The 14,003-nt window shown below is 42.6% G+C and overlaps 1 protein-coding gene across 1 annotated transcript in view; it reads left to right on the top strand.

Moving 5' to 3' along the window:
- The window catches only part of DNAH5 (dynein axonemal heavy chain 5), a 330,796-nt gene that overhangs the window by 154,920 nt on the left and 161,873 nt on the right, over window positions 1–14,003 (top strand). The window lies entirely within an intron of this gene.

Below are 14,003 nucleotides of genomic sequence, written 5' to 3'. Positions count from 1 at the left end.
CAGTCATTTTCACAGAATGAACCTCTGGGCTGTTAGATTGAAAATATTATCCCTGGTGGTCCAGTGGTTACGATTAAGATTCCAAGCTTCCAATTCAGGGGGTTGTGGTCCAATCCCTAATTGGGGAACTAGGATCCCATTTGTATATATATATATATGGGCATCCCAGGTGGCGCTAGTGGTAAAACACCTACCTGCGAATGCAAGAGACATAGGAGACATGGATTTAATCCCTGGGCCAGGAAGTTCCCCTGGAGGAGGACATACCAACCCACTCCAGTATTCTTGCCTGGAGAATCCCATGGACAGAGGAGCCTGGGGGATACATTCCATAGTGTTGCAAGAGCTGAACATGACTGAGGCACCTTAGCACGCATGCATCTATATCTATATATATTATCAAACAAAATTTAAAAGTTTGATGTAATAACCCTGTTTGTGAGATTGCACCTTCTGCTCAGTCATGATACCAAACGAAATGCTCACTTTTACCGGAGGATAGAGGAGTAGCAGGAGGTTTCACTGTGTCCTTTCCCCCATGTTGTCTTGTCTTCATGCTCTGTATTCCTTCTTATGTCTCATCAAAGGTGGTTTCCCCTGGATACTGTCAGACGTTCATTTGGAGTTTTCCTCTTTGAAGTAGAGAGGTGAATAGTGGCAAAAGGCGGAGAATTCCTTGAAACACCTGTAAAAGTTATTTCACACCGTCTGTCCTTTCAAACCTCAAACCTTTTCCTCTCTTCTTTTCTCTACCCAAGTCCTGGTTTCTGTTTTGCTGAGAAGATAAAAGGACCTGCACTTGTTCCTCGTCACGTCTGCCAACCAAGGGACCTGGCCTTGTGCCATCCACTCTCTCTCTCGGTTTATGGGATGGGTTTTGTGCTGTCATTCAAAGCCAGCGCCTCTGCTGACACAGCTATTTGTCTTTGGGAGCATCATTAATTTTCACTTTCTACTGGATTGTTCTCATCAATGTACAGTATGCTGTAATTGCTTCCAGGTAGGAAATCCTACTGTGAAGCTCTGGTTTCCTTCCCATTTCTGTGCTGACATCAAAACTCCTCAAAAGCAGTTTTTAAGACTTAAATTTTATTGGAGTATAGTATAATTACTTTATAATTTGTGTTAATTTCTGTTGAACAATAAAGTAAATCAGCTATGCCTGCTTCATCACGTAAGTCGCTTTAGTTGTGTCTGACTCTTTGCAACCCCGCCAGGCTCCTCTGTCCATGGGATTTCCCATGCAAGGATACTGGAGTGGGTTGTCATGCCCTCCTCCAGGGGATCTTCCTGACCCAGGAATCAAACCCATGTCTCTATAGCTCCTGCACTGCAGATAGATTCTTTACGCACCGAGCCACCTGGGAGGCCCCAGATCAGCTGTAGGTATCCCCTCTTTTTTTGATTTTCCTTCCCATTTAGGTCACTATGGAGCATTAAATAGAGTTCCCTGTGCTCTACAGTAGATTCTCATTAGCTTTCTACTTTATACACTTTATCAGTAGTGTATATATGTCAATCCCGATCTCCTAATTCACCCCACCCCCTCTTTCCACCTTAGTGTCCATACGTTTGCTCTCTACATCTCTATGTCTCTGTTTCGAAAATGCAGTTTTTGTCCACCTATTTGACCTTGAATTCACTCCATTCAGGCTCTGTGTATTAGTTTCTATTGCTGTCATAACAAATGACCAAGCATTTAGAAGCTTAAACCACACAAATCAATTACCTTGGGTTTCCATATGTCAGAAGTCTGACACACATCTTGTTGGACTAACCTTAGGTGTCAGCAGAAGTGAGTTCTCTCCGGGGTCTCTGCAGAGACCCCGCCCCTTGTTCTTTCAATTGGTTGGCAGAATTCTTTCTCTTGCCGTTGCAGGACCTTTGCTGCCACTTCCCTGCTGACTGTCAGCTGAGGGCTGTTCCCAGCATTTGGGGGCTGCTGTTTACCTTGTTTTCTGGCCCCTTCCTCCCTCCTATCAGCCACAACCGTGGTTTGAGACCTGTCTGATCTCCTTTTCCCATCTCATGTCTCTCACCCACTCTTCTGCTTCCCTCTTCCCCTTTTCAAGAACTCATGAGATTAGATAGGGTCCACTTCTAATCCAGGATCACCTTCCCATATCAAGGCCTTTCACATTAATTGCATCTTCAAAGTCCCTTTAGTTGTGTAAGGGAACGTGTTTGCAGGGATTAGGACATGGATAGTGTTTTTGGGGGCAGTTATTCTGCACATCACACTTTCTTGGGTGACGGTAGAGCCGTCACCCAGATCTTCGTTGTTGCTAAATCCAGTGGTTTTTTAGTTTTGCCCTTCCTTGACCAGTCATGTTTGCAGGGAACGTGTTTTCAGGGATTAGGACATGGATATTTTTTTTTTGGGGGGGTGCCATTATCCTGCACATCACACTTTCTTCCCCTGGTAGAGCCGTCACCCAGATCTTTGTGTTGCTAAATCCAGCAGTCATTTTTAGTTCTGCCCTTCCTTGACCGGTCAGCAGCGTTTACATAGGTGGTCACTCCCTCTCTCTTTTCAATTAACTAATTATTTAATTTCTTTATGTGTGTTTGGCCGTGCTGGGTCTCCCTTGCTGCGTGGGCTTTTCTCTAGTTGTGGGGTGTGGGGCTACTCCCTCGCTGTGGTACATGGGCTTCTCATTGCAGTGGCCTCTCTTGTGGCAGAGCACAGGCTCTATGCATGTGAGTTTCAGTAGCTGTGGTGCTCAGGCTTTAGTGGCCCTGTGGCATGTGGGATCTTCCCAGAGCAAGGATCAAACCCATGTCGCCTGCATTGGCAGGCAGATTCTCGACCACTGGATCTCCAGGGGAGTCCCACTCTCTCCTTTTTGATGCCCTTTCTTCATGTGGCTTCCAGGTCATGACACCCTTGGTTCCTTCTTTTCTTCCTGTTCCTTCATATATTCTCCTATGGTTCCTCTTTAGTATCCTGACTTCTAAGCATACAGCACACCAGGGCTCTTCTCTTTTCCTTCTATACTCACTCCTGAGATGATCTCACGTGGTTTTAAGTATCATTTAGATGTGGACTCCCCAGTCTTGAACCCTGCTGGGGCTTCTTCCCTTGAACTCAACACATACAGCCACTTGCCTACATGACATGTTTACTCAGATGCGTACCGGGAATTCACAGTTATGTTTGCTTGTCCCCTCACAAACCTGCTCTCCTGCCATCTTCTCCATCTTTGCAAATGGCGATTCCATTCTTCAATTGCTCAAGCCAAAATCCTTGGAGCATCCTTGATGCCTTTCTTTTTCTCTCATTTTATTATCCAATCTGTCATGAAGTTTGGGCACCGACACTTTCAGAATTCACCTAGGATGTGACCAGTTTTCTCCCCTGTGCTGTTATCACAGTCTCAGCCACCATCATCTCTAGGCTGGATGATTGCAGTAGTCTTTTATCTGGTCTTCCGCTTCTGCCATTGTTCCCGACAGTCTGTTCTCAATTCAGATGCTGGAATATTAGCCATATCCTGTCATCCCTTTGCCTTGATCTTCTTTGTCTTTCCGTCTCACCCAAGGTAAAAGCAAGTGTCCTCGCACTGACTTCTATGACCTGCCATGATCGGTCCCTGCTACCTACTGTCTCTCCTTCCTCATTCAGCTCCAGCTACTTGTTCCCTGGCTGTTTCTTGAGCAGTCTCAGCACACAGCTGCCTCAGGACCTTTGCACTTGCTGTTGCCTTCACCTGGAACCCTTTCCCCTGTGACACTGGCATAGCTCACTTCCTGTCCTCCAGGTCTCTGATCAGATGTCTCTGCACATGGGTCTTTGGTCCTGACACATTTGAATCAGCAATCCCCACCCCACACTCCCTAACCCAGCTTTATTTTTTCTGTTTTCTATTTTTAAATAGTTTATTTCCTTCCTTTAGGATATCAGTTCTATAAGGTATAGACTTTTTGTGATTTATTCACTGCTCCTAGAACGGTTCTGTTCCATTTGTTGTTGTTGTTCAGTCGCTCAGTTTTGCCTGAATCTTTGTGACCCCATGGACTGTAGCATGCCAGGCCTGTCTGTCCCTCACTGTATCCCGGAGTTTGCCTGAGTTCACGTCTACTGAATCTGTGATACCATCCAACCACCTCATCCTCTGTTGTCTCCTTCTCCTCCTGCCTTCAATCTTTCCCAGCATCAGGATCTTTTCCAATGAGTCAGCTGTTCACATCAGGTGGCCAAAATATTGCAGCTTCAGCTTCAGCATCAGTCCTTCCAATGAGTATTCAGGGTTGATTTCCCTTAAGATTGAGTGGTTTGATCTCATTGCTGTCTAAGGGACTCTCAAGCGTCTTCTGTTGCATAACAGGTTCTAAATAAAATTTCCCAAATAAATTGAAAAATGTTTATTTTCAAAGTTGCATCTTTGTGGTAAAAAACTTAAATAGTACAGAAAGATAAAGTTTAAAGTGTGAGGGGAAATTTTTTCTATTTTTCAATGATTAATAGTTTATTTTCTAAGAAATTGTAAATGCTTACATGTCAAAAATCTAACTTTCACATAAAGGTATTTGATTATACAAACTTTTTTGTGACTTGATTTTTTCACTGTATTCATTATCTTATACATCTTTCTGTATCAAAAAATTTGAGAGCTTTAAAATCAAGTTCAGTTCAGTCGCTTAGTCATGTCCGACTCTTTGTGACCCCATGAATCGCAGCACGCCAGGACTCCCTGTCCATCACCAACTCCCAGAGTTCACTCAGACTCACGTCCATCGAGTCAGTGATGCCATCCAGCCATCTCATCCTCTGTCGTCCTCTTCTCCTCCTGCCCCCAATCCCTCCCAGCATCAGAGACTTTTCCAATGAGTCAACTCTTCGCATGAAGTGGCCAAAGTACTGGAGTTTCAGCCTTAGCGTCATTCCTTCCAAAGAAATCCCAGGGCTGATCTCCTTCAGAATGGACTGGTTGGATTTCCTTGCAGTCCAAGGGACTCTCAAGAGTCTTCTCCAACACCACAGTTCAAAAGCATCAATTCTTTGGCACTCAGCTTTCTTCACAGTCCAACTCTCACATCCATACATGACCACTGGAAAAACCATAGGCTTGACTAGACGAACCTTTGTTGGCAAAGGAATGTCTCTGCTTTTGAATATGCTATCTAGGTTGGTCATAACTTTTCTTCCAAGGAGTAATCATCTTTTAATTTCATGGCTGCAGTCACCATCTGCAGTGATTTTGGAGCCCAAAAAAATAAAGTCTGACACCATTTCCACTCTTTCCCCATCTATTTCCCATGAAGTGATGGGACCAGATGCAATGATCTTAGTTTTCTGAATGTTGAGTTTTAAGCCAACTTTTTCACTCTCCTCTTTCACTTTCATCACGAGGCTTTTTAGTTCCTCTTCAGTTTCTGCCATAAGGGTGGTGTCATCTGCATATCTGATGTTATTGATATTTCTTCCGGCAATCTTGATTCCAGCTTGTGTTTCTTCCAGCCCAGCATTTCTCATGATGTACTCTGCATAGAAATTAAATAAGCAGGGTGACAATATACAGCCTTGATGTACTTCTTTTCCTATTTGGAACCAGTCTGTTGTTCCATGTCCAGTTCTAACTGTTGCTTCCTGACCTGCATATAGGTTTCTCAAAAGGCAGGTTGGGTGGTCTGGTATCCCCATCTCTTTCAGAATTTTCCACAGTTTATTGTGATCCACACAGTCAAAGGCTTTGGCATAGTCAATAAAGCAGAAATAGATGTTTTCCTGGAACTGTCTTGCTTTTTCCATGATCCAGCGGATGTTGACAATTTGATCTCTGGTTCCTCTGCCTTTTCTAAAACCAGCTTGAACATCAGGAAGTTCACGGTTCACATATTTCTGAAACCTGGCTTGGAGAATTTTGAGCATTACTTTACTAGCATGTGAGATGAGTGCAATTGTGCAGCAGTTTGAGCATCCTTTAGCATTGCCTTTCTTTGGGATTGGAATGAAAACTGACTTTTTCCAGTCCTGTGGCCACTGCTGAGTTTTCCAAATTTGCTGGCATATTGAGTGCACCACTTTCACAGCATCATCTTTCAGGATTTGGAATAGCTCAACTGGAATTCCATCACCTCCACTAGCTTTGTTCATAGTGATGCTTTCTAAGGCCCACTTGACTTCACATTCCAGGATGTCTGGCTCTAGGTGAGTGATCACACCATCGTGATTATCTGGGTCGTGAAGATCTTTTTTGTACAGTTCTTCTGTGTATTCTTGCCACCTCTTCTTAATATCTTCTGCTTCTGTTAGGGCCATACCATTTCTGTCCTTTATCGAGCCCATCTTTGCATGAAATGTTCCCTTGGTATCTCTAATTTTCTTGAAGAGATCTCTAGTCTTTCCCATTCTGTTGTTTTCCTCTATTTCTTTGCATTGATCTCTGAGGAAGGCTTTCTTATCTCTCCTTGCTATTCTTTGCTATTCCTTGCTAAAAGCAAAGTGGGTATTTATAAGTTAATAAGTGGAGGTGATTCGGAAGTTTGTTTCAATGTGTTTGATGATAAATGTTCACTTGTTGGTTTTTACTCTGAGTTGATTATGGTAGAAGTGAGTCACTCTTTGCAAGTCCATTGCAAGAGTGGCTGCCTTTTTACAAAGAATTACTCACTAAGATTAATACTTAAATAAGACAAGGGCCAGAGGCCTTGATGTCTTCTCAGCTTTTCACTGACTGCCCTGTGAAAATTCAACAATGTTGATAGCAGTTGTGTCTGGGAAGCCTGACGTCATGTGGATGGAGCTGCAAATATTTCAGATGATAAAATAGTCAATAAATATGCTAAAAACATATACTGCCTTTTTCTAATAGCTCATGCTATTTTCCATGACCAGTCCTTTGTTTTGCTTCTGAACACAAGTCGAGAAGACTGGAGGGAGTCTTAGTACCACTGTCACTTAAGACCGAGGGCAGCAGAGATTGAAGACGGATAGAGGCATTTTGTCTTCTTAATAAAAAAGACAGACAGTCCTCATGACGTGTGTCTTTCTCTGACATATTCTCATAGCTTCCCTGAGTTTTATCTGGGTCTTGGCCACTGTACTTTGGCCAGGAGAGCTAACCTTTCTGATTCTCTTCTTTTGCAATCATTGTGTGGACTGGAGGTACTGTAGGTTGGGACCCAGCTCTGGGCCTGCCACCGAGTAAATCTAAATCATCATTAATAATGTTAACATGACTATTGCTTTTCTTTTTTGTTTCGAATTATTACAATTTGAGTACAATCGATTTATAATATTGTGTTAGTTTTAAGTGTAAAGCAAATTCATTCAGTTATTTTTTTCAGATTATATTCCATTATAGGTTATTACAAAATATTGAATATAATTCCCTGTGCTATACAGTAAATACTTTTGGCTTGTCTGTTTTATGTACAGTAGCATGTGTCAGTTAATCCCATAATTTGTCCCTTCCTCTCTCTCCCCTTTGGTTACCATAAATTTGTTTTCTGTGTCTGTGAGTCTATTTCTGTTTTGCATACAGATTCAATTGTATACTTTTTAGATTCCACAAAAGTGATATAACATAGTATTTGCCTTTCTCTGACTTACTGCAGTAAGTGTAATATTCTCTAGGTACACCACATTGCTGCATATGGTACTAGTTCATTAGTTTTTTTTTTAAATTTAAATTTATTTATTTTAATTGGAGGCTAATTACTTTATAATATTGTATTGGTTTGGGAACACATATACACCCATGGTGGATTCATGTTGAAGTATGGCAAAACCAATACAACAATTAGTTTTTTTTTTATAAATGAATAATATTCCAGTATATATACATATATATGTATACACCCTACACCTTCTTAAGCCAGTCATTTGTTGATGAGCACTTGGCTTGTTTCCATGTCTTGGCTATTGCAAATAGCACAGCTATGAACATTGGGTTCATTGGTATCTTTTTGAATTAGAGTTTTCATCTTTTCAGGATATATGCTCTAGAGTGGGATAGCTGGACCATATGGTAACTCTATTTTTAATTTTTTAAGGAACCTCCAGACTGTTTTCCATAGTGACTGCATCAATTTACATTCCCGCCAACAGTGTGGGAAGGTTCCCTTTTCTCCACACCTTCTCCAGCATTCATTACTGTAATGGCCATCATTACTGGTTCTGATCTGTGTGAGGTGATACCTATTGCAGTTTTGGTTTGCATTTCATTAATAATTAACAATATTCTGTATCTTTTCATGTGCCTGTATGTCTTCTTTGGAAGAACATCTGTTTAGGCCTTTTGTCCCTTTTTTGACTGGGTTGTGTTTTTGATATTTAGTTAATCATTGATAACAAATTCTTTGCCAACCTTTACTTTCATATCTCTTTAAGCATGTCCTATAATAATAATCTATAATTAAACCAAGTTCTTAACAAAGAAAATTGACTTCCTGCTTCATGGACTCCTGTTGTGTTGGCGTTTTTAAGCATTTTAGAATCAATACTGTTTAATAATAGAAGCTGGAAGCACTTCTGGTTTATGTGTGGTGAAATGTGTCTAGAGAGCTATGAATACCTAATACGATAATTGCGTGCTAATGAGCCCTGGGTCATGGAGTTGATCATTGTTCATTTGGTGCCATGGTCACATTCTGCACCTCTAATTCCCGTAGCTACTGGGACAAAAGGAAGCAGATGAGTGCATGGCTGGACCAGTTCAAGCCATTTATTCACAAATGTTCATAGAATACGAGGTGCCAGTTTAGGCAAGTGGCTGGGGGTAAAAGTGTGAACTAGACCTAGTTCCTGACAGCAGAGAGCTTATGGTCCTCTAGTAGGGAGGCAGGAAACTGTAGTAGAGTTTCTGTGTGTGTGTGTGTGTGCGCGCGTGCGCGCGTGCTTAGTTGTATCTGACTTTTTGCCACCCCATGGACTGTAGCTCACCAGGCTCCTCTGTCCGTGGGATTCTCCAGGCAAGAATACTGGAGTGGGTTGCCATTTCCTACTCCAGGGGATCTTCCTGACCCAGGGGCCAAACCTGCATCTCTTGTGTCTCCTGCATTAGCAAGCAGATTCTTTTTATTGCCAGTGCCACCTGGCCGCTAAAAGCTACTAGATCATATAAAAGTCCAGAACCCTTCATGAGTGATGACATTTTTGAAAGCAGCCAAAGAGACAGGAAAGCAGAGAGGGAGGGCTGAGGTAGACATACATGTAGGATGCTCTGGGGAGAGTTATGTCAGCAGGTACTTGAAGATGCTCTGGCAGAGCCACACTTGCCTCTGAAAGGCAAGTCCTAGAGGGTTTGGGTGCCAGCATAGTGGTTCTGAAGCCAAATCCAGCCTCTATACCCCAACACCTAATTAATTCTCAGAGGTGGAATTTTGGGTGAAGTAGAAAAGAATAGCTTTATTGCTTTGCCAAGCAAAGGGCGCCACAGCAGGCGAATGTCCTCAAAACTGTGCCTGAACCTGGAGGGGCTAGCAAGAAGTTTTATATTCATGGTTCAAGAGATCCTCATCAGTTTGTGGATCTTCTTCTCATTGGTTGCTGGCAAGATAAGTGGAAGTCAGCATCATGAACCTTCTGGTTCTAACTGGGCTGCAGTCTAGGTGCTTGTGGGCACCATACCATTTTATCTTCTTCTACCTGGTGGGGGTTTCAACATCTGCAAAGCAGCTCAAAGGTATTGTTACATGTATCCCTTGACAGGGAACCAGGACTCTGCCCCAAGGTTGCACTCCTGTTGCTCTTGACTCTTCCTCATTTGTCCCCATGTTCCATCCCTTCCCTGTTTAACAACTGCTTGAATCTGCCCCTTGGAACTCAGGGAAGGTCTTGGAGGCTGAATTAAGCCTATTTCCTGTATTCAAGACATGGGGAACACAGAAAGGCTTTTGTGCCCAGTACCCTACAGGGTCCTGCTTGGTATCACTTGGACTGAAGTCCCCCCTTTTGAAGAAATCACCTAGCATGGATGCCCATTTTTTATGTAAATAATGTGATTTCTTTCTGACAGTCTAACAGCTTGCCATTTCTTCAGTTTAAATATAAACCCAAATGATCCCATAATAAAGAGGGATCTTTGCAAGACAGAGCATCTGGGTGGCCAGAGTTCCTGAAGATTTATTCCTGACCCTGAGAGTGTGGGTCTGTCCTAGAAGTGGGAAGCGAGAGGGCTATTGGCCACAAAAACTGACTCAAATCTCAGCTCCCCCACTGCTGTGACCCTGAGAAAAACTATTCCATCTAAGCCTTTCTCCTTATCTATAAAATGAGGAACATAACTGACTTTCCCACAGGGTTTCAGTTCAGTTCAGTTCAGTCGCTCAGTCGTGTCCAACTCTTTGCAACCCCATGAACTGCAGCACGCCAGGCCTCCCGTCCATCACCAACTCCCAGAGTTCACTCAAACTCACGTCCATCGAGTCAGTGATGCCATCCAGCCATCTCATCCTCTGTCGTCCCCTTCTCCTCCTGCCCCCAATCCCTCCCAGCATCAGAGTCTTTTCCAGTGAGTCAACTCTTCACATGAGGTGGCCAAAGTACTGCAGTTTCAGCTTTAGCATCATTCCTTCCAAAGAAATCCCAGGGCTGATCTCCTTTAGAATGGACTGGTTGGACCTCCTTGCAGTCCAAGGGACTCTCAAGAGTTTTCTCCAACACCAGTTCAAAAGCATCAACTCTTTGGCGCTCAGCTTTCTTCACAGTCCAACTCTCACATCCATACATGACCACAGGAAAAACCATAGCCTTGACTAGACGGGCCTTTGTTGGCAAAGTAATGTCTCTGCTTTTGAATATGCTATCTAGGTTGGTCATAACTTTCCTTCCAAGGAATAAGCGTCTTTTAATTTCATGGCTGCAATCACCATATGCAGTGATTTTGGAGCCCCCCAAAATAAAGTCTGACACTGTTTCCCCATCTATTTCCCATGATGCCATGATCTTAGTTTTCTGAATGTTGAGATTTAAGCCAACTTTTTAACTCTCCTCTTTCATTTTCATCAAGAGGTTTTTTAGTTCCTCTTCACTTTCTGCCATAAGGGTGGTGTCATCTGCATATCTGAGGTTATTGATATTTCTCCCGGCAATCTTGATTCCAGCTCGTGTTTCTTCCAGTCCAGCATTTCTCATGATGTACTCTGCATAGAAGTTAAATAAGCAGGGTGACAATATACAGCCTTGACGTACTCCTTTTCTTATTTGGAACCAGTCTGTTGTTCCATGTCCAGTTCTAACTGTTGCTTCCTGACCTGCATATAGGTTTCTCAAGAGGCAGGTTGGGTGGTATGATATTCCCATCTCTTGAAGAATTTTCCACAGTTTATTGTGATTCACACAGTCAAAGGCTTTGGCATAGTCAATAAAGCAGAAATAGATGTTTTTCTGGAACTGTCTTGCTTTTTCCATGATCCAGCGGATGTTGGCAATTTGATCTCTAGTTCCTCTGCCTTTTCTAAAACCAGCTTGAACATCTGGAAATTCATGGTTCACTTATTGCTGAAGCCTGGCTTGGAGAATTTTGAGCATTACTTTAGTAGCATGTGAGATGAGTTCAATTGTGCGGCAGTTTGAGCATTCTTTTGCCTTTCTTTGGAATTGGAATGAAAACTGACCTTTTCCAGTCCTGTGGCCACTGCTGAGTTTTCCAAATTTGCTGGCATATTGAGTGCACCACTTTCACAGCATCACCTTTCAGGATTTGAAATAGCTCAACTGGAATTCCATCACCTCCACTAGCTTTGTTCATAGTGATGCTTTCTAAGGCCCACTTGACTTCACATTCCAGGATGTCTGGCTCTAGGTGAGGGATCACACCATCATGATCATCTGGGTCATGAAGATCTTTTTTGTACAGTTCTTCTGTGTATTCTTGCCACCTCTTCCTAATATCTTCTGCTTCTGTTAGGTCCATACCATTTCTGTCCTTTATCGAGCCCATCTTTGCATGAAATGTTCCCTTGGTATCTCTAATTTTCTTGAAGAGATCTCTAGTCTTTCCCATTCTGTTGTTTTCCTCTATTTCTTTGCATTGATCTCTGAAGAAGGCTTTCTTATCTCTCCTTGCTATTCTTTGGAACTCTGCATTCAGATGCTTATGTCTTTCCTTTTCTCCTTCCCTTTTCACTTCTCTTCTTTTCACAGCTATTTGTAAGGCCTCCCCAGACAGCCATTTTGCTTTTTTGCATTTCTTTTCCATGGGAATGATCTTGATCCCTGTCTCCTGTACAATGTCACGAACCTCATTCCATAGTTCATCAGGCACTCTATCTATCAGATCTAGTCCCTTAAATCTATTTCTCACTTCCACTGTGTAATCATAAGGGATTTGATTTAGGTCATACCTGAATGGTCTAGTGATTTTCCCTACTTTCTTCAATTTAAGTCTGAATTTGGCAATAAGGAGTTCATGATCTGAGTCACAGTCAGCTCCTGGTCTTGTTTTTCCTAACTGTATAGAGCTTCTCCTTCTTTGGCTGCAAAGAATATAATCAATCTGATTTCGGTGTTGACCATCTGGTGATGTCCATGTATAGAGTCTTCTCTTGTGTTGTTGGAAGAGGGTGTTTGCTATGACCAGTGAGTTCTCTTGGCAAAATTCTGTCAGGCTTTGTCCTGCTTCATTCCGTATTCCAAGGCCAAATTTGCCTGTTACTCCAGGTGTTTCTTGACTTCCTACTTTTCATTCCAGTCCCCTATAATGAAAAGGACATCTTTTTTTGGGTGTTAGTTCTAAAAGGTCTTGTAGGTCTTCATAGAACCGTTCAACTTCAGTGGGGTTTAAATGACATGGTGTAGTTGTGTTGAAGGAAGGAAAACCCCTTCTATGGCTTGAGAGTGGGCTCTTGCCTAGCACTTGGAAATGAATTGTCTGTGGAGACACACATACTGACAATGCAAAAGACTGTATTGGGATGGTGCCCGGTGGAGAGCAGTAGGGTAGGGGAACCTAGGAGAACCGCTCTGCCTCGTGGCTCACAGTCTTGAGTTTTATGGTGATGGGATTAGCTTTTGGGTTGTCTTTGAGCAATCATTCTGACTCAGGGTTCTTTCTGGTGGTGTCCACATTGTTCAGTCAAAATGGATTCCAGAGAGGAGGATTCTGAGAGGTGGTCAGACACATGGCGTCTCCTTTTGACCTTTCTCGAACTCTTCTCATTGGTGGGGGCTTATTAGTTCCCTGTTTCTTACCAGGACCTCCTTTCATAAAATAACTCACAAAAATGGTTACTATGGTGCCTGGCCAGGGTGGGCGGTTTCAGTCAGTGTGCATCCCCTAACAGTCAGAGCTATTATAACATCATGTTAGCTGTTATTACAGAGACTGCTCTGAAGGGATAACAAAAGTTCAAGAGGAAAGATAAGACCTTGGGTTGAAAGGCAGAATCAAAATGAGATCAGGCATCCTTCTGGTTTTACATCCACATTACCTTCTGTGAATCCAGGCTCATTTATTGCTTCAGGACTGAGTCATTTACTTGTCTTTTTACGAACCCAGATCTGATAAAGTTGAGACCCTAGGGGTTTCCAGTGGGTGTGCTCGCTGCTCATTCCCATGCTTTATTGCTGGACAATCACTTCATTTTCTTTGAAATATTTTTTCAAGTCCAGATGAAAGCTTTTGAGTTTGGCCATCAAAAAGCCCTCAGATGCATTCTGTTGTAGATTACCTCCTTTTGCAGCGGTGGATGATGCTGGGAAACTGAAGGATTCATTGGCAAGTTATCAGTTCCTTTGTTTTCCTTCACAGGCATTCTTGATTCTCTCACCAGAATCTTTTATTTGTTAATATCGTACCTTACGATACAGCAGAAGATATTTGCAGGTTTAGTAGATGCTCCCAGAAATAAATTTACGGTGTGATTATTTAGCAATGTGTGATTTAAATCTCCTGTGATCATTGGTTCTCATGTTGGTCAAATTATATATTCTTAGATTCAAAAAGGGATTAATCTACTTTGTGTGTGGTGTGTGTGGTGTGTGTGTGTGGTGTGTGTGCACTCAGTCATGTCTGACTCCTTGTGACCCCATGGACTGTAGCCCACCAGGCTCCTCT

The sequence above is a fragment of the Bos grunniens genome, chromosome 20, assembly GCF_055505025.1.
Source record: "Bos grunniens cultivar Pamir isolate PY7600 chromosome 20, Bosgru_T2T1.0, whole genome shotgun sequence".
Taxonomy (NCBI): domain Eukaryota; kingdom Metazoa; phylum Chordata; class Mammalia; order Artiodactyla; family Bovidae; genus Bos; species Bos grunniens.
The sequence above is the reverse complement of the archived record's forward strand: the minus strand, read 5'-3'. Positions and strand labels throughout refer to the sequence as shown.